Genomic DNA, 22587 nt, shown 5'->3' on the forward strand with positions numbered 1-22587 from the left:
AATCGTCGAATATTCTTGTCCTTGGGATTTTCCGATTTAGATGGTCCCACTAGCTTCTTCAATCTTGGAAGTTGGAACCTTGTTAACTACTTCCCGGATCGAGTCGCCGCTTCTGAAAAAATTTAGAGCTGTAATCTGTCTTTCGGCCAGATTACAAAAGAAAAATGTTAAGGTGGCTTGTCCGAAAAGTGTAGATTCAAAAATTATTTCGTCCGTGTGAGCATCTTTTAATTATTTTTTTTAAACTACTTATAATGAAAATTTCTAGAGTAGTTAAATTTAATCTATATTTGACTTGACTGTATGGGGTGAATTAAGGGTCTTCATGTGAGGAATTGCTTGGTAAGATCTAAATTCCCTATCTTCACTGATAGTTGTGCTAACACTTCTAGAATCATCATAAGAACAAATTTGCCGGCCCAAATAACCAAAATTGAACACAGTTGCTTTCTTCTCAAAGAAAATGAATGATAATCACATTGGCATTCGCATTCTCTCGCCTTTTAGTCAATGGCTAGGGCCTCACACTCTGTGTGGCCACCTATAGCCTTAGGTAGTTCAACCACACTGCCAGAAGTTCCAGAACGATTTTAGCTGACAACAGAATTTCCCAACAGTTCAGCTTAACCTTTTTCCCTCAAAAAATAAATATACTCCGAGAAACAAGCTAAAACTTGTTGAACCCAAGCCTGGCGTCTGGCCCATGAATCTAGGAGCATTAAAAAGACTGATCCAAAATATACTGAACTGGCTCAAAACTGCTACTAAGTATTAACGTGATTCAAGCTGTATGACAGAAAAATGAAGGACCGAAACTAGGCGACAGAAAACTCAGAAACAAAATAAACATAACAAGCTGGATAGGACTCTTAATAAAACTCACAATTTCAAATCCATAACCCGCATCTGAGGAATATGAAAGCATCGGCGTACTTGGTTGGTACGACTCTTGGATCAACATATTCATTATCGCTTCAGCAAGCCAATAATACCTCAAGGTCGTACGTCTAAAACTCTATTGCAGCTATATATGGTTGCAGGGGGAGTCATTTACAACATAAGTAAATGTTAGCGGGTTATTGTATAGTATGTACAATATGAGCTAAAAAACTCTGTTTTGGTTCTAATTCTCTTTTAATTCTGATTATTTCTATGACCCCTAAGGCCAAGAGAGTACGACCCAAATCAATGGTCATAAGAACAATTAACTCTTTCAATCTAACTGAATCAATGTATTATATAATTAACTCTTATCTTGTCATTTGGTCTCTTCCTTTGCAGCTTTACTATCAACGACTAAGCTTCGCAAGTATTCAGCATTTGCAGCACCTGTACTTTGCACCATCTTAGAGAAACCACTCCCCTCATTTGACAGAAGATCCTTTGGGGTATCAAATTCAAGAACCTGGTAGATAGGTTACAAAAATTTACTGAGTAAATAAATGAAAGAAATTCTATTTCAACTTCAGCTGGTATTCAAATTCATAATAGATAGCTAAGACTTGATATCTGCTGGTTTCTGACTGCAGAAGATATTTGAAACTGAAAAGCAAAGCTCTGAGACATGAACTAAGGTTAATAAGAACTGGAAAATGGATGATTCTCTTTGATCATGATATCCTCATTGGTCAGCATAAAAAAAAAAAACGCACCACTCAACAGTTGGTTTCAGTTATATAAGGAGAGAACAAAGTTTATTCTTCCATCAATTTCCAACTAAGTCATTTCAAGTTAGTTCGTAAGGAACATCAACCTCATCAAGAAGCTTATCTCCCATGGGATAAACCTCATGTGAGCCTTACATGAAATGGACTTGCACTAAGACCTATAACACATGGGAAACAACAACTGAAACAAACAAGTTACAGATATCAGGACTTGTGTACCTGGCCAGCATCAAGAAGGAGAACACGATCACAGTCAATGATTGTATTTATCCGATGAGCAATAATGAGCATGGTGCATGATTTAAATTCTTCTCGAATAGTTTTCTGAATAAGAGCATCAGTTCTAACATCTACAGCAGCAGTTGCTTCATCAGGAACAAGTATTTTGGATCTCCATAGTAGTGCTCGAGCAAGACTTAACAGTTGTCTTTGGCCAACATTGAAATTTTCCCCTGCCTCAGAAACCTACAAGATAAAACAAACACAAACTGATGCTTCAAGGTAGCACTAACAGAAGTCTTTATAAAGTAATACGCAAACAAGTTCATCCTATTAAATTAACAAGAGTTTCTAATTTTAAGCAAATCGGGTGTTCACCTCGGCATCAAGACCCAAAGAGTTCCTTCAAATGACATCCTTAAGGTGTGCTCTCTCTAAAGCCTCCCAGAGGTCAGCATCGTTGTGCTCATCAAAAGGATCAAGATTAAACCGGACATTTCCTAGATATACGATAAAAAACAGTGGTTAGAAGATTTAGAAGAACAAAGCAAAACAGTTCGGTTGTTCAAGAAAATAACATAAATGTCCCTGCAGGCAACATTATACAGTAAAGCTATGTTTGAATATGAATGATCCATCAGCACGGAATCTTGATTGGAGTATACATTCAAAATGACTTCAGAAGATTCCTAATAAAGAACATAATTATATCTAAAGATACACACCTGAGAAGAGAACTGGTGATTGTGGAATTATCCCGAGTACTTTACGTAGATCAGTCAAACCAAACTTCGCAATATCAGAACCATCAATTAAGATTCTGCCTCTTTCAAGTTCCACAATTCCAAATAAAGCATTGATCATACTAGATTTCCCAGCCCCAGTCCTCCCAACTATTCCAACCTTCTCATAAGGAGAAACTGTGAAAGATAAACCATGAAGGACTGGAGGAAGTTCAGGCCTGTACCTAAAGACAACATCTTCAAACTTGATCGATCCTGAAGAAGGCCATCCAGGTGGGGGTCGATTATCTTCAATCACGGTAGGCGCCTCTGAAGGCAAATCTATATATGTGCCTACGCGCTCGACAGCATTTAAACTATTCTCTGCTGCACTGGCAATCCTAAGAACTCCAGACAACAAGTTTGTAATATTTAAAGCATAACTGAGAAGCAGACCCATGGAAGATGCATATGCCACGCGATCTGCTGCTCGTCCATTTTCCATGACAGCAAAAGTTGCTATCAACCAAATCATCAACCCTCCAAGTGATTCCAAACGAATAACGAGCCAACGATTTGCACTCATGTTCAAGAGGGTGTACCTGATATTATCGTCCATAGACTTCCCGTTAATACTAGCCATTCGATCATAGGCTTTATACGCGCGAATGGTCGATAGACCATTTAACACTTCCCCAAATTGGGCATAGACAGGAGATCTAGTTATCGAACTCAAGCGTTTGACTTCACGAGCTGTGCTCTGTAAACAAGAAGAATCAAAATGCGTTTGAATTTCTTTTTTCTTACAGATAAGGGTTGGTCATACTTTCAATGTTCACTGGCAATTGACTTTGGAAAACATAACACACTTGATTGATGTAGTTTTCCAACAAATGGTTAACTACTAAAGAATAAGGAATTGATGAGGAGGATCTCCTCATGGCAGGGATGATCCTCCCCTAATATACCCATTTCGCTGTACAGATACTGTAAATAATCACAAACTTTTAATTTTACTGTATTTCATTTCTTACATGAAAGCAAAGTGGTTATTGGTGAATACTCATTCACTTACTTAAAGCAAGTAGTTGTTAGATAAACTATAAACTCGGGCAGACAACATTTAACGAGATTAGCATGACTAGAAATTATGCATACCTGGTAATATAGATAGGCTGAATAAAACAAGATCAGGACCGGCATTATGGCCCACAAGGATATGGTGCTCACGATGCCAATCAGCGCAAAAGTTGAAAGAAGTTGGAATACTTGGTTCAGAAACATATTTACAAACACAGCAACATTGTGGTCTATGTCGCCGAGATCCTTTGCAAATCTATTAATCATCCTACCTACTGGATTGGTATGGAAAAATACCATTGGAGCTCTTAAAATAGAGTTGAGCATTGCATCATGCAACCTTTTGGCTGCAGTGAGACTTATTTTGATCAACCAGTAAGAGTTGGCCAAGTTTACAAGTACCTTATAACTAATAACGAGTTTAGTATAAATTTAGATCTTGATAGCTGGCATTTGCACAGTTACGTCACAAGAAATTGGATACAGAAAAAAATTCTTAGAGAACCACAGGATCACGGAAAATAAGATGCAGACTGAAACTGGCTAAGCATTTTGCATGAAAATGTAACATTTTACTCTCTTGTGAAATTGAAGTTTCGACATTCAACGAATTTATCATATCTCATAAAGAATACAATTATACTACCAGAAAAGATTATAGTGTGCATTAGTGATCAAAAGGAAATGAAAACTAAATAAATAAAAAATGATTGAATGTTCGCCCACTATTTTGTCCATTTTTACCTGACTGAGGGATAGCATTGTGTAAACCAGACAGTAGAAACCTGGGCCATGGATCTTTGGGGTGCTTAGATCAGTCCAAACACTTAACCATGTACTACTCATAACTCGAAAGACTTCAGTTGACACATAGCAGGTAAAGAGTATCATAACAACCCAAAATCCTCCTAACGCATTCATATACCTGAAAAACGAGTTTAAATCAACAGGTACATTGTGTTATAATAGAAAAAATCAAAAAAAATAGGTAGCCCAGTAACTTTGTAAAAAGAAATTTGCGTGGTTGTCAACAGATAGTAGTAATCAAGACTTATTTCCTCCACGTGAGAAGCACTGTTTTAGAACACAGATGTATAATATTATTATAGGATTTACTTATTATTTACTTCGGCTTCTAATAAATTATGTGCAGGAATACTATATTTAGTTTCTACAAAGAAGGTTCATTAAGTGTAAACCAACTCACTTTTGAAGGAATTCTTACCTCATGAGAACTTTCAAACTGACAACGCCTGTCTCACGTTCCTCCTGCTTGACGAGAGCGGACTTGCCTTTTTCCACTTTGGTTACTTTAACACTTTTTGGCATCTCATTTGTAATGCCATTACCAGCCGAACTTAAGTCCTTTTGCTCAGGTTTTTCATCTTCCTTTTCTTCCACATGTTCCTCCACCTTGCCCGCATTTTCCATCAGCCTCTTAAATAATACACCATTGTTAATAAGTTCGTCAAAAGTTCCCTCCTCTTTCACCATACCCTCGTGAACCAGGAGAATTCTTTCTACTTGTGGTAGAAAATGAAGCTGGTTTGTAACTAGCACTCTGGTTCTTCCTCTCAGTTCTTCTTTGATACATTTATCAAAATCCTGTGAAGGTAATCCTTTGAAGATTATACACAGCCTAAAGGTAAACTCCCCTCATTTTCTAGCCACTCATGAGGAGATTCATGGTGATTACAATATCGAATTAGAAAATAGAAACTGATCATTAAATAAAGCATGTTTGGACAATATTTCTCTAAACCAAATTGATATAGGACAGAAACCGTTTCCCTAAGGGGTCAGTAGGGTTTAGATCGGAATTAGTAGTTATCAGTTGAACTGAAAAGAGTATCTACTTCTATCATTCCCTCATTTGTTTAGCGGGGGTCTTCTAATGCCTCAAGTATTGAGTAGGAGTTATTTTGTTTAGCTATATATCTTTTAAAAACAATTTGTGCACCGTTGAGCTTGAGAGTTAAAACTTAACTCGCCTTTCACAAAAAAACAAATTACAGTCTTTCGACCTCAAGTTATTCACCTACTGCGGGAATATCTGATCCTGAATCTAATAGCAACTGCAAGATGAAACTTAGCTCATATAAAGACAACTCTCTTTATTGATGTTTAGAAAATCTCTCAAAACTAAACACAAGCTCTAATCTTGCTCATATGATCAAACCACAACTTTGATGATCATATATAGAACTAGAACTTTCTTTTCTAATCATATTTCCTTATTACATGTATTCCCTTTTCTTAGAACTAGTTGACTTCTAATTCTCTTAGGTTTACAACAATTTCCTAATCTTGTCCTAACCAGCTTGTTAGTGACTTCTATGTTGAAGTTTAACCAACATTCTCCCCGTTAAGCTTCAACCTTACCCGTGACATATCTTGTACTCCAATCAGTTGTCTCATTTCTTCAAACTTGATCCGAGCTAATGCCTTTGTCAATATATCTGCTTTCTGCTCAGTTCCTGGTATGTGTTCAACGTTGATGATCTCCTTCTCGATACATTCCCTTATAAAATGATATCTCTTGTGAATGTGTTTAGTCTTACCATGAAACACATGATTCTTTGTGAGTGCTATTGAGATTTATTATCAATTCTGATGAGAATTTGTTCTGTATCTCTTCCTTTGATTTCACCCAAAAGATCTTGAAGCCAGATTGATTGTTTAGCTGCTTCTGTTGCGGCCATGAACTCAGCTTCGCATGATGACAGAGCTACTGTGTCTTGCTTCTATGAGCACCATGTGATAGGTGCATCTCCTAGGTAGAAGATATGACATGTCGTACTCCTTCCATCGTCTTGGTCAATGTTGTGGCTACTATAACTATACCCTACAATCTTCTTTGATCCTCCTCGACCATACTTCAACCCATACGTGATTGTTCCTTTTAGGTATCTTAATATTTGCTTCATGATGTCACCATGAGACTTGCGTGGACTTTGTATATAACGACTAGCTACTCCCACTGAGAAATCCAAGTCTGGTCTTGTGTGTAACAAGTACCTAAGACACCCAACATTTCTTCTATAACAAGTTGAATCAATCTCTGCTTCTTCTTGTGCCTTTGAAACTTTAAGTCCAAACTCCATTGGTATCTTAGTTGGATTACAAGTTTCAAGTCCTGCTTCTTTCAGAATTCTCCTTGCATAAGCTTCTTGTTTAATCTGAATCCCATCTACTCCTTGATGGACTTCTATGCCAAGGTAATAAGTGAGTTTTCCGAGGTCTGACATCTCAAACTTTGATGACATTTCTCTCTTGAACTCATTGATCACCTTAAGGGAGTTGCCAGTCAAAAATAGATCATCTACATAGACTGCAATCACAAGAAGCGTTCCCTTTTCTTCTCTTATGTATACTGATGTTTCTTTAGAGCACTTAACAAATCTGATTTCTCTTAAGATTTGATCTAACTTTGTATTCCAGGCTCGAGGAGCTTGTCTTAGACCATATAGAGCTTTTGATAATTTATAAACCTTATGCTCTTGTCCTTTTACTTCAAAACCTTCTGGTTGTTCAACATACACATCTTCTCGCAATTCACCATGTAAGAATGTTGTCTTAACGTCTAAGTGGTGAATTTTCCATGAGTTTGATGCTGCCTCTGCAATTAATAAGCGTATTGTTTCAATTCTAGCAACTGGTGCAAAAACTTCATCAAAATCTATGCCTGATTCTTGTACATATCCTTTAGCTACAAGCCTTGCTTTGTATTTATTAACAGTACCATCAGGATTCCGTTTTATTTTGAAGATCCACTTAAGACCAGTCACTTTTACCCCACCTAGCTTATCAACTAGAAACCAAGTCTTGTTTCTGTTGATTGAAATAATTTCTTCTCTACATGCTTGTGTCCATTTAGTCGAGACCTTTGCTTCCTGAAAATTCCTTGGTTCATCATTAACAGAAAGTAGCATAATCTCACATTCTTCTGCAGCTTGAAGAACATAATCCTCCAGATACTGTGGCTTTTGTATCTGTCTTGTTGATTTTCGCAGTGGAATGGGTTGAGTTATTTCATCGATCTCCTCTTCTTCTTCTTCTTCTTCTTCTTCTTCTTCTTCTTCTTCTTCTTCTTTATTCTCAGTGTTTTCATTATTCTCTTCTTCTTCTTGATTAACATCATTGTTTCCATTGGTATTGATGATTATGGGTCATTCGCCTTCATCAATTACTTGACCCCATCTCATGTGAAACATTCCTGGATCCCTACTTGGTCCATCATTAGTTTCTTTCCAGTTCCAGTTTGCTTTTTCATCGAATACCACATCTCGACTCACTATTACTCTTTTCGTTGTTGGATTGAATAATCTGTAAGCTTTGGATCCAGGCTCAATTCCTAGATGCACAAGAGTCTGAGATCGATCATCCAGTTTCTTAAGAGTTGCAGAATCAACTTTTGCGTATGCTTTGCAACCAAACACTCTTAAATGATCTATGTTTGGTTTTCTTTTTCGCAAACTTTCATATGGAGTCATGTCTTTTAGAGCTTTCATAGGTATCCTGTTTATTAGGTATGTGGAGTGTCGTACAACTTCTCCTCATAGATAATTAGGTACCTGCATAGCCTTTAAAGAACTTCTTGTCATCTCCATTAGAGTCATGTTTCTCCTCTCCACAACTCCGTTTTGTTGTGGTGTATATGGTGCTGTGAGTTGCCTTTTGATTCCATTTGACTCACAGAACTTGTTGAACTCTAAGGAAGTGAACTCTCCTCCTCTATCAGTTCTAAGCATTTTGACCTCCTCTTTTAACTCTTTTTCTATCAGATTTCTAAAAGCTTTGAATCTGTCAAATGCTTCACTCTTTTATTTCATAAGAATAGACCACATATATCTTGAGAAGTCATCTATAATAATAAATATGTATTTGTTATTTGCAAGGGTTTGTGGTGTAATAAGACCACATAAATCAGCATGAAGAAGCTCTAATGGCTTTGAGGATCTGAATGTTGTTGCTTTTGGAAAACCTTGACGCGTTTGTTTCCCAACTAAACATGATTCACAGATCCTTGATTCATCGTTTATCTGTGGTAGCCCTCGAACCATCTTGTTCTGAGACATAGTTTTTAAGGTTCTGAAACTTATGTGTCCTAACCTTGCGTGCCACTTCCATGTCTGATCTTCCAGTCTCATATTCAGACATAGTGACCTTCCAATCATGAGACTTATCTTGTAGAGTTTATTCTGTGAGCGTGAGACTCTAACTAAAAGTCTTCCACTTGGGTCATGAACTGTTAGATAATTTTGTCGCATTCTAACATCACATCCAATTTCTGTAGCTTGTCCTAAACTTAGAATGTTGCTTTGTAAGTTTGGGATGAAGTAGATGTTTGTGACAAGCTTCTGTTCTCCGGTCTTGCTCTGAAATAGAATTGATCCTTTCCCTTCAATTTCTACAGAAGATCCATCCCCAAACTTCACTTGTCCTTTGATTTTCTCATTGAGTTCAGAAAAGTAGTGTCTCTTACCAGTCATGTGATTGCTGGCTTCATTATCTAAATAATTCCTTCTTCTCCATCCTTTGATTCGTAGTTCTTTGGTATTAGTTTCCCTTCGTTTAAGAATACAACTTCGTGCATGAAAAGAGCTATATCTGCTTCCCTTGTTTCATTCTTGTTTGCTTCTTCCATCTTTTGTATTCTTTCAGGGCATACAGAGGAGAAGTGTTCTGGTTTATCACATCTGTAGCAAATAATGTTTGATCTATCCTTCTTTTCTTTCCCTTGGTTTTGATCATTCTGACTTGTTGTTCTATCTTGTGAGTTAAACCTTCCTCCCCTTCCTCGGCCTCTGTTTACTCTACCACCTCTTCCACGACCTCTTCCTCTCGTCGCAGAGTTTTGTTGGTAAGAGTTTGTGTACAAGAGTTTTCCTTGAGTTTCTCCATTGTTTTCTTCATCAAGGATTCTCTCTTCATATGCTTTCAATCTTCCAATTATATCTTCATAGCTAGTCTTCTTTAAATCTAAGACTTGTTCGAGAGAAGCTATGATATGAATATACTTGGATCTTGGTAAACTATTGAGAAACTTCTTTACCAGTTTATCTTCATCAATGGATTGTCCAAGTGACGCAGCTTTTGAGGCTATCTCTGATAGCTTTCCAGCAAGAGTATCAATGGTATCAGTTTCTTTCATCTTTAGTCTGTCAAATTCAGACATAAGGGTTTGCAGGCGTGCTTCTTTGACTCGATCAGCTCCGAGGTTACGTGCTTTGATCGCATCCCATATCAGTTTAGAATTTTCTTGTTCACCAACTTGCAAAACAAGTGATTCTGGGATTGCTTGAAATAGTAATCCTATAGCGATGTTGTTCTTATCTGCATCATCTGTTCCTGGTTCAATTGTATCCCACACCTTGTAGATTTTCATCAATATCTTCATCCTCATGGCTCATACTGTGTAATTTGTGGCATTGAGGATTGGAACTTGAACTGGTGGTGCTGAGAATTCTTTTGTACGCGTAGTGGTGCTCTCGTTTGGTACCATAACTTGGTGTTTGACAAGATCACTTTTCTCGTATGTGCACAAAAACTTGTAGCTCTGATACCAATTAATGGCAACTGCAAGATGAAACTTAGCTTATATAAAGACAACTCTCTTTATTGATGTTTAGAAAATCTCTCAAAACTAAACAAAAGCTCTAATCTTGCTCATATGATCAAACCACAACTTTGGTGATCATATATAGAACTAGAACTTCCTTTTCTAATCATATTTCCTTATTACATGTATTCCCTTTTCTTAGAACTAGTTGACTTCTAATTCTCTTAGGTTTACAGCAATTTCCTAATCTTGTCCTAACCAGCTTGTTAGTGACTTCTATGTTGAAGTTTAACCAACAGAATCTTTCCTGGGCGTTGCGTAACTTAATTCCTAATAATGTTTCTACTACAATGAGCACTTTGTGTGAGAAGAGAGACACAAAAGGGATAACATGATGCAAGAATATAGTGAACTACGTTTAATCAACCATAAAATCAGACTCTCGACCTAAAGGCTCAAATGGTGCCAAATTTACTCCATTCCAGAAACCACAGTGTTCGACCCTTAAAACATGCAACGCCAACAAATTCAGAAATGCACAACCTAAATCCAAGTGAATTGAGAATCGGGAGAAAGGAAGGAGTAAGTTATGTTGAACCATATCCAGAGAACTGTTTAATTGAAATTTAAGAGTATACCTTTACCTGGCGCCCGACATGAGCATCTAGAGCACTTAAAGGGTCATCAAATATATATACGTCAGAGTTGGAGTAAACGGCCCTAGCCATGGAAACTCGTTTCTTTTGGCCACCGCTAATATTTACCCCCCTCTCACCAATCTCTGTGATATCACCACCCTGATAATATAAGGGGGTAAGAGAACATGTTGAATATAACAGTATCATTTAGAACTTGATGGAAATATCGCGCTCTTACAACCCATACAGGTGACTTTACAATTATTATTTCATAAGCAATCACTTACAGGGAGTATGTTGAGATCATGTTGCAAGGCAGTCATATCTATAGCTTTTTCATAGCGTGAAGCTTCAAAAGGAGATCCGAATAATATGTTATCGCGTACCTGATAGGCATATGATTATGGAGCTCTAAGTAGGATTATTGGAAACACGCAAGAAACTGGAAACCAAGAAGATGGATAATTGTGAAACATTAGGAAGCTGTAAATAGTGTGACTTACGGTTGCATTAAAAATCCATGAAACTTGTGGAACATAAGCAATGGTTCCTCGAACAACAACATCTGCATCAGTTATAGGAGGTAATTCCCCAAGCATAGCCGATATGAGTGACGTTTTTCCTTCACCGGTACTGCCAACAACTGCCACAAGGCTACCCACCGGTATGGTGGTATATCCAAATTAATGTTTGATAATGTGGGTTTCTCTGCCTGAAATAATAAAATAGATCTAGGCATTGCTAATTCAAAAAAATGCCGGAACTAAAAACCCAAGTAGGAACACATTGACCAAAGTATTTACTTCAGAAAATAATTGATTGTGAAGTACAAACTACTTCTCATATACAGTTTGCTAAACTAGCATGGTTACTATCTGCGGTGATATTAATTTCATTTATCAAGGTAGTTGGGACCTAGAAAGAGTTATCCAGGTTACACCAAAAGCTGAAGTAAAAGTTTATATTTATAAACAGCAAACATAAAAAACAAAGAAGGTAGACCTTTGAATCCCAAGAAAAATTTCCGTTCTTTATTGATATGGCTGGAAGGCCTGGCTCAAGAGGTGGGTTTGGTAGAAGAGTTCTCTCCTCAGCTAAGAAAAGTTCCTCCAGGCGTTTCAATGAAACATTTGCATTTACGACCTGACAAGAATTTCACAAACCACTTAGATTCTTTTGTAATGGATAGAAAATGAAAAACCAAATATCTATGCTGAATGTCAAATCCTTTTCTTGAGAGGAAGGGAACGGCCACAAAATTCAGCTAAAGTAGGATTCTGAGAGAACATCCCAAAATAAGCTAAAATCAAGAAAGTTATGGCATTTAGTAGGTGATGTGCATTATCTTGCTAAGAAGACTTTGCAACATCAGCAAAGATGCCTCACAGCTCTTCAATATCCAAGGAACGTCCTCGGCCTAATCAGTGGAAGACAATCTTTGAAGCCTCATTTGTTTCTAGAGACTCATGAGCAGGAACAGGATTGATTCTGCATGACTATAGGTGATTGTTATGGAACAAGAGGAGATAGGAGTAAAACAAACTCACCATAAATGACCAGATCTCTACCTAACAATGCTAAATGCATAACCAACTCCACTTTCTTATTCAGACTATAAACTCATGGATAATGGAAGCAACATCATATCCGGTATTTGGGTTAAAAGAAGCATTGGAAAATACCAGTGCAACATGTCGGCTGTAAAAACTCAGGAGGAACCTATTCACATCATGAATAGATTGTACACCAATAGAATAGATCTAAATAACAACTCCAGTAATTACCTAAAAAATTCTAGCATGATCAGTACTGTAATACTTATAGCATCAGAGGAATACACAAAGATAAACAGAAATAAAGAGCACCTGTGTTATCAAACTGGGGATCATGAACAAGGGGAATCTTAACACTGCAAACAGTGAAAGTGATGTGAAGGCCTTTGCGGGTGTTAAAACCCCACCAAGCAAAGTGTACATCCCAAATGATATAACTATTACGGCAACAGGAACGCTGTTCAGGATGAAACGATTCAACTGCAGAGAAAATAATATGTTAGTAGAAAAAAAAAACAAATTAATGAGATAACTTGGAATATCTTATACGCATAATCGCACTGCACAAAATGCAGATATCTGGTTCATGCCCTAGAGGTGCCATGTATATTTACTAAGTTACTCAGTAACGGATTACACATCAAATTTATCGATAAATATATTTAAAAATAGAAAATCATTCAAGCTTAGAGGAAGATTGCATATTTTTTTAATCCTACCGCTGATAGTAATTGCGATTTACGGAACCATGAGAGCTCATCATCACGAACACTTTGAACTTTTGATTTAAAACTCCACTCCCAAGCATAATATCTGACCCATTTCAATAGATAAGATTCAGATGATCGATCACAAAAAATTAAATTTGGTGTAAGAGTAGGAGTCATTGTCAAAATGAAACATACTTGACAGTGTCCATTGCAGCCAAGATTTCATTCATGAGCCCAATCCTTTTGTCTGTACGTTGTAGACCTTCCTTAGTGAGCTTCTTCATCTTGTTAATCACAAATGTCTGCTTCCGAGAAATGAACAGACAAAATAAACTACTATGAGAACTAATCCACAGGATTAACGCTAGGTAATGCAAAGACATACCAAGGAGAAAAACAAGGAGCAGTCTTATCCTACTCAAATAAATTAAAGTATGGAAGGTTATTCCAAAATCCACGACTCCGTGCATGACTGTATAAGAAGAGCTAATGATTTGCTAAAAGTAAAAATAGCATTTTAGCTATGCAATCAAAGTTTACCATAAATCCATGGGTCAGAGCATGTATAAGAAGGCTTCACAAGCAATAAACAAAAAGAAAAGATGTACTGTGCATGCTACAGAGAGGGAGGGAGGTGGGCGTGCTGGTAGTCAATACCTGTAAAGGGAACATCAAAAGTAACACTAATGAGCCTAACAAAGAAGCAACGCCAAGTTCATTGTAGAGAAGAACCATAGCAATGATGATTCGAAATGGTGCTGACCACAAACTGTGAAGCTGTTGACATATTTGCTGCAAGCAGGAAAAGATCAAATTAATTAGAAGTTTATCTCCAACAAGATAAATGGTGTATATAAATCATAGCTCTAACTCATATTTCAAGGTAGTGGAAATCACTATTCGAGAATGAATCATGAAATGTACAACATACCGCATATGGGTTAATTTTTTTGTCGATATGTGGGAGTCACTTGGATTCAAAACTTTGGTGACATGATGGGAATTTTTAAATAGGTATGTAAGAGGAAACTGCTCAAATGCCATAACTGAAAGTCTTGCTAAAGAGTAGACATCATGTTGAAATGAGAAGCATGATTTTTAACAACGGTAGTGGAGCATGCCTGGAGAGATTCAGCATCTGTGGTCATCAAGTTGGTAATTTTTCCAGACGGAAACTTCTGACGCGTTTCGTGCGTCAATTTTAATGATTTGCGAAATATGGCAGCAACCTGAAACCAAAAGAGATTTTCAACTAGATATGATGTAGTAGGAACAGCTCACATTCATCACCCTGAAACAGAACAAAATCTGAATGTGTGGAAGCACAACCAAAAATGATAAATCCTGCTTTTAAGTTCCATATGCTTCTCAAGAAAATATAGTTATGCAATCAGAATGTTCTGTACTCGCGACCTCCCCCTATGCAACAAAAATACAGATAAGTCTGTGTGTATCTTGACACTTCTAAGAGGTGAAAAAAACACAATTGGTTAAGAAAATAATTCATACATGGCCATGACCAGACACCTGCATTTGTCTTTGGTAGAATGAGCTGTGTTATTTGTCTTAAGTTGTACTTAATAACGGTCTACCACGGTCACTTAGTACAGACAAGACCTACACCTAGAAGTGTGTGAAAGTAAAGAAGACAGATATACACAATATCTAATGTTACGTCTGCTTAAGGGTCCGCAAGTACAGAATACGCAAATAGTGTTAATGCATGTTGGATTGGTGAAAATGCAAAGGTTGTCATAATAATTAGGGCTGCACAAGACCCGCCCACCAAACCCAAACCCGCCCGTACCCGTTAAATCCGTGGTTTTTTTAGTCCATACCCGCCCGTTGTGGGTGCGGGGTTGGTTATGAGAAAAAAAAAACCGTTGTCTGTGGGTGCGAGGTTAGTTTAAGCTACTACCCGCCCATACCCGCCCAAAAAACCCGCAGATTTTATTCCATTAGATAAAACTAATCCTATCCGTCCATTATGAAACCCTAATACTAGTAGATAGGATAACTGATAACCCTCATTCACTTTCTACACTCTTGTCTATGTTCGGCCTCTCCTCTTCTTCCTCCTCATTTCTTCTCCTTCACCTACGAACGACAATTACCAGAAATCTTCATCAGAAATCAACAACAACAACTTCGAATCTTCACCAGAAATCGACAACAATCGAAAAATCAACAAATTCAACACTTAATCTTCATCTGTGAACTTAAGTAAAACATGTGTGTGAGTGAATGAGTATTGAATTATAAAGCGGGTTTAAACCCATACCCGCCCAACCCGCAGCGGGCGGATAACAAAACCCGCCCGCTGTTTATGGGTGCGGGGTTGGTTTTGAAGAAAAAAAAACCGCAATCTGTGGGTGCGAGGTTGGTTTGATCTTATACCCGCTCATACCCGCCCATGTACAACACTAATAATAATTGAACTCCACATTGATATCAAAATCTAAAAGGAATATTATAACTTTAATTTTATAAGACTCGTATTCAACGAGAAAGAGAACTATACTAGGAATCAACTTCTTTAGAAAAACAAGTGGATCCATAATTTGGTTATTCTAGAGCTAATCACACCTGAAAACTTATCTATACAAAAGATCACCGTGAGACTTAAATCAAGGATCAAAACAAAACAAAAAAACATAAAACTACATACCAACGTGGACCTCAGTCGGTAACCCACACGCATGACATTCTGGAAATATTGTGCTTCAGAAAGAACCCCCAAGGACTGCACCAAATAAACTTTAAGTTAATGATAGTAACGGCTTCATGTACCAACATAAAGAGAAACCAACAGGTAACTAAGCACAACATGAAGTTTTATAGTCACTTAAGTGGCCGATTAAAAAGAAATGAACAAAATAATGAACTGAAGGCTATAAAGGTATATGGGGAATAAATGCTGTATGGATTCTTCGCTAACGTACACCTTTTGAATGTCTTCCAAAAAACCCTAACTAGGACTTGTTAAGGTATCCATGCAAATGTTAAGACGTGCGAAACGGGAAAAAATCATGGTGAAATTTGATAAAAATTGCAATGAAAATCCATCCATTTCTGTGCAATTTATTGATTTTAATAAATACATGAGAAGCTAAGAGTGGAGAGTATTGGCTATTGGGTGTGAATTGGGCGAGGACTGCTACATTTAATATTGAAGACGGGGACACAGCATTGCTGATAAGGGGATGCTGCTGTAAGACCAGCACGTTTGTGTTCCCCTAGTTAAACCTCTTAAAAAGCTCATGTGATCAGATGAAGGGGTTGTGCATGGTATGAATAGTTCTACATTGCCGGAAAGACAGCATGGGTAGTATAGGGTAAATTTCCTCTTAATGTTGTTAGAGGTGTCTCGGATATGTTATACAAAACTCCACACCTCCTTGGGCCGCTAAATGAGGGAAGTATCAAGTATGCATCAGAACAAGGTTTCAAGTATCCTGCAGTCAGCTACCTATGTTGCAGGATATAGTGTTGTGGTTCAGATAGGCAGGATTAATAAGAGAATGAGTTGTTGCCGCAGAATGTTCAAGGCTGGTGTTGTTGGTTATTGCAAGCAGCTACTGCGGGACTTAGCACTAGTGAAGTTAGAAGGCAACAGTAAGGATCGATATAGATGGTGCAAGGAAGAGAAGGGAACTGTGCTGCTTCAGAAGTTTTTCATGAGTTACAGGGAATGACAGATGAATGGTGTTGGTATGAAGTTAGCTGGTGCAGCAGGTGATTGAAGCTACAACAAAAGTTGATAGTTTTCGGGTAAAGAGACTACAGGGAATTAAGAGCATCCGATGTTGTTGGTTTGAAGGCAGTGTTGCCAGGAGTTGGTATTTAAATGCAGAGAATGGTGGTTTGAGGTGTGCAACTGATGCAGTGAAGCCATGGTTCTGTAGCTGAGAAGAAATCAAGGAGAAAAGAATTGATCCGAGTAAGGAGTTGAGATGGACTGGAATGACAAAGGTTTTGGTGGAGCTGCTGATTGCTAGTATTGCAATTCATGAGCAAATGGTGACAGGGATGATGCTGAGTTATGGAGGTGAATCTGCTGCTGTTTCAGGAGGTGGTGGCATTGAATTGCAGGGAAATGGCATTTGCAGGCGCAGTTCAAGGAGGAGATGCTACAGATGAAGAGCCTCAACTGGAACCTGAGATGAATGGGTTTGATTTGTTGTGTGCAGTGAATTAAACAAGATTTCTGTTGCAGGGGAGGTGTAATGGAGTAGTTCTGGTGGCAGTAATGGACATATCTGGAGATGACCTGCAATTCATAGAGGGGTTAGCTGATATTGAAGCAACAAAAGAGAATAGGAAGTTCTTGGAGCCGAATTAAGCTGGATTCGCAGAGATTGTGCAACTGAATGGTTAGAATGGTTTTGAACTGTTGGTGATTGAATTGTGTGCTAGAAGGGTGTTGGCTGAGTTGATGAAAGAGTGTTGCAGGCATGTTACATTGCAGATAATAGATGCATGTGTAGGAAACTGCAGGGATGAATTATTGAAGGGCCTGAATGCAGCCTGGATTGATCAGAAAACAGTCAAAACTCGTCCGGAATCGGTTATGGACGAGTTGACTCAGTGAGTTAGCCCGAACATGATTTGTAGAGAAGGATTTGGACCTGTTTTTTAGTGGGCTTCTCTCATGGGATGGTTCATGACAGAGTTAGATCGTGAAGGCACAAAAGTATATAAAAGAAGGGTTTTATTTCCATTATCTCTATCTTTGCTTCCACTTGTGTTCTAGGGTTCAGGAACATGAAACCTTTTATTTTTCTTCTTGTTATGAACTCCATGAACATGAGCTAGATTATTATTATTGGTTATGGAATAATTGGATTTCACATAATATGCTTTTTGATATGATAAATTAGTTTTGTCTCCATGTTATCGATTATGATTCACTATTTATATTGTTACATGATTTAAATGCTTGTTTGATCGAGTCGCGAATCGGTTGGGTTTGTATTCATCTCTATTTCTAGATTAGGATTTCTTATACGCAAAAGTGATAAATTCCTGATTACAAGTAGCATAAATATGGTTATAGCCTGTAGTGATGCATCCTTGTAATCATATGTGAATCATAACCTTTGTTAAATCGGATTAGTGCTTTTACACGTTCGGTTGCTTTGATTGGCCTGATTTCATAGAACTTAATGCATCTAGGGAATTAAACTTGATTAGTGCTTTTACACGTTAGATTGTTCTCTAAGATAGAACTCATATTCGCATCTTTTAATGTGTTTATTAATGACAAGAGGAGATTTGCAGGATATACTTGTGATCAAGGTATCCTAGGGTCTTTGATAAAAGTTGAGATAAAAATAGCAATTCTAATTATTGTTAAAAATGTTTGTGAATGAAGATGAATCCTTGACCAATACTTTCACATATTTGGTTTGCTTATTTATTTTCGTTGTTTGCTTTTATTTTACTTTTAGTTTACACAAAATCAGAAAACCCCACCCTTGTTACCTTTAGGAAGCCAAAACATATTGACAACCTAAGTCCTCTATGTGAGAACGATCCTTTCTTGCCCTTGCTTCATAATATATTTTGAGTAGTAAGAAAGTGTAATTATTTTTGACGCCTACGACAACGATGAATGAAATTTTTTTATGAATCGAAAGGGAAATCGCTAGGGTTATTGGTAGGGCTATTCATTGCAAATCTTTGGATTACCAATATGTGTGAGATGGTAGAACCGCTCGTAACTTTGTTATGTATCTTGGTACAACTAATTGATCGAATTTTATATAGTGGTAAGTAGAGTTGGCGTTCACTCGGACTTGATGAGATTGATTTTAAGAATTAATAAACTAAAATAGAAGAATTATATATACAAAATATTTTCACAGGATGAAGAGAGTTACTGGACTAGGATTTTGTCGAATCCATAACATAGGGTTCAATTTATTTATTCTCAACAATTAAAACTCAATAAATAAAATTAATACGGACTCTAATTTTTCCAAGGTAGATTCTCAAAAGATTAGTTGTAAATCCTAAGCATGATGTATCAAAACATTTAAGCTAAGTATTCCTCATCAAATCAAATGACAACCAATTAATTCAAATCATATTTCAATTAAAATTAATGCAAAAGTCTTAAAAAGAATTAAATAATTTTGCCCATGTATGAAATTCGTCTTCCTCCATCGTCTCAGTGTTGGGTTTAGTTCATCATGTTGGAAACACGCTCAAAATTTAATTTCATTGCTCAAAAGTGTTTACAAAGATGAATATTAGTTAAAAACAGAGATTTGCAACACCAGAAATGCGTCACAAATAAACTATACTTGTACACTGTTGCAAAGGAAAGAAAAGGTGACAGTCAATCAACGATTGTCGTTGACTTTAAAATGTTCTTCTCCTTCTTCTCTTTCGCCTGCTGCTGCTAAAACACACTCTGTAGCTTTGTTCTTAGCTCTGCAGCGTACCCAAACTCTCTATCTCGCGACTGCAGCTCCCCAGAACTCCATTTATACTCGACAGGACCACATTAACTCCTCCAATCTTCAAGAATATTTCGTAATAAATTAATTATTATTCACGGGATTTCACAGAAAGATAACTTCCTTTTATGGCTTCTCACGGTGCCAACTTGTGTTTTACTCCCTCCAAACACGTTACTCTATATTCAGTTAGATAAATACTCGGTCTATCCACACTCCTAACTGCCAAAAATATCACCGAGAATATTTTGTTGCCCTGTTTTGTCAAAACTCCTCCTTTATCGATTATGTGACTCATCACTACCCTGTTTAGATAGAACAGGCCCATACCAATTCATTTATGTGCTCGAGTCTGCCTTAAACTCCTAAAAAATCCAAACAAATCATTCCGGGAATAAACCCGAGAACAACATTCCCTGTTTTCTTCTCGCGGAACATCCAACCAAACTGGGTCGAATCTAACACGTCAATCATCCCTTTATAGCCCATAGGAACATACCCAACAAATTTCAGCTCTTTAGTCTCCCTGAGTCGCGTCCAAAATTAATCATGAAAATCTGTAAAAACTGAAAATTTGAATTGTTGTTTCCCGCCGATTTTGTTCTTCCTGTTTTCTTCAACCGGTGATTATCCAGCCCAACTTAACTGAATCCGAGAACATTACCAGCTCTGTTTAGGCATTAAAAACAAACCTATTTAATTCCAAACATTTATTCTCACTCAAACACCTCCAAAGTTGAAACCCTAAATTGGCTGCCATTTTTCCTGCCAAAAACTAGATTTGAAATAGGGAAGATGAAGGGTGTCCCTTAGTAATTGAGGTTCCCCTTAACCAACAGTGGGAGTCCGAAAAACACGTTTCCTCCGGGTGCAAAAATCAACTTTTCGAGCCGAATTTTCCAACAAAGTTTATTTCCAAAAATACCTAGAAATACATAAAAACACAATATTAGTACAAAAATCGAGTTCCAACAATACGGACATTGAGGACAATTCAGACACAAAAATGTGTCTATCAAATACCCCCAAACTTATTATTTGCTAGTCCTCGAGAAAATCTAATCTAGAAAAATAAAAATCCTAACTCACTAGGTGGCCATAGTGACCGAGTTATAATCTCGTATGGGTTTACAAGAGGTGTACCCACAAAAACCTTAACTTCTAATTGGTCACAAGTATCCAAAGAGCTATGAGGACATACATATTCTCAACCTATCGCCAAGTAACTAGAATGCCAGAGATATTAAAGGTATCCGCTCTAAAGTTGAATAAGAAAAGGGGAGACACATCCGCAATACTGCTAGATAAAGAGATATCTGATTGTTTGAGGGTGAAAACGGTTTCTGCTGATTTTGGTAATTTCGTGTGTGTGGGTGAGAAACGAGTCTAAACCCTAAACAATGTACTGCACATGAGTACTTAGATTCGAGAGATCAATCTGTACAATTCCGGCCTAAACCAAGAAATGGCCGTTCCAGACTTGCTTCGGTCACAAAGTGAAGGAGACAGATAACTTCAAGTCTTCACGTACCTTTTTGTCGAGAAGTTCCACCGGTTCCTTGAGTAGTTCTTCTACTTGTATGACGAATCGCCATGAAGTCCTTGAGCTCAACTACATTTTCTATCCTAGTCCAAGACTTAGCTATGATAGACTAGAAATCAAGACTTATAGTTTTGATCACTAACATTGACAAACATGCTTGAGATAGCAACGCATGCGAGTTCGACCGAGAAATGCTCTAACAATATCCCCCTTTGTCAATTTTACTGACAAAACTATCAATATATATGGAATACAAAAAAGATAAAAAAAACTTTAGTAGCTCCTATTCCACATGTCTAATCTTCAACATTCCTCGAAATCTTCGTCACTTCCAAGTACTCCAATGATCCCAAAGGTTGTAAGTTTAGCATCACCGTTGTTGAAGATCCGTAGCTATAACAATGAGAAAGAATCGGTCTCGATCATTGTTATACAGTGTCATAGTATTATTACACAGTGTCAAAGTCCAATTGTATCATAACTTCAACAATAATACTATGGTGATATGTATCACTCCCCCTTAGTCAATACTCCATCTCACATGGAAACCACTCCCCCTTACACAATGATCCGAAGACCATATGTATTTGTAGTGTGAACCACATATTAATTCTCCCCATTTTTGTCAATAAAATTGGCAAAGGTACAAGAACGGGATCATAATGAAATTTCTGAGAGAGACATTCCATGACAAAAGGAAAAACTACATACCAACTAATTTAGATGCAATCATAAAGCCGAAGCTAAATGCACTCATCAAGGAGTTTAAAGATACAAGATAACCCCTCGAAAATTCCACAGCCGCACACCCCTCAAGATAGGACCATTAAGCACAAGTTCAAAAGAACTCTCCCTCATTTGATGTCATTCCCGAAAGAACAACAAGAGCGACCTTAATTTCGAAAGAAAAGAAGGATTTTATTGGACACCAAAAACCATAAGAATGATTTTTTATATCCAAAAACTCAATCAAATTAATCACAAGTAAACCCATGACTAATTTCATCGGAAAACCAATCAAATTAAACATAAAAAGTGATCAATTCAATTGTTTGTGCTCAACATAAGAAAACTTGTGGAGACACGAAAATACTCAACTAGATTAATTACAAGAGAACCCATAATTAATCTAATTGGAATACACAACCAAACTAATTACAAAAATAATCAATTGAATCGTCATTTTTTTTGCTCGACATAAGAAAACTTACGGAGCAATAACTAAATAACTAAACAAGATGATTAATTTAGTTCAATATGCTCGACATAACATATCTGACGGAACATTAACTAAGCTAATAAATCAACTTGGTTGTATAGTGCTCAACATAAGACACATTACGGAGCCTCACAGTAATACATAAAATATGGACCAGGGATTATCAATACTGCGGAATACACAAGGATTCATTCTATCTTCAATCACTAT

The 22587-nt window shown here is 37.2% G+C and overlaps 1 pseudogene; it reads right to left on the reverse strand.

Moving 5' to 3' along the window:
- Positions 1-1243: 1243 nt before the first annotated feature.
- Positions 1244-16413, reverse strand: LOC113291630 (annotated as a pseudogene).
- Between the last annotated feature and the right edge of the window lie 6174 nt (positions 16414-22587).

Source organism: Papaver somniferum, chromosome 6, assembly GCF_003573695.1.
Source record: "Papaver somniferum cultivar HN1 chromosome 6, ASM357369v1, whole genome shotgun sequence".
NCBI lineage: Eukaryota > Viridiplantae > Streptophyta > Magnoliopsida > Ranunculales > Papaveraceae > Papaver > Papaver somniferum.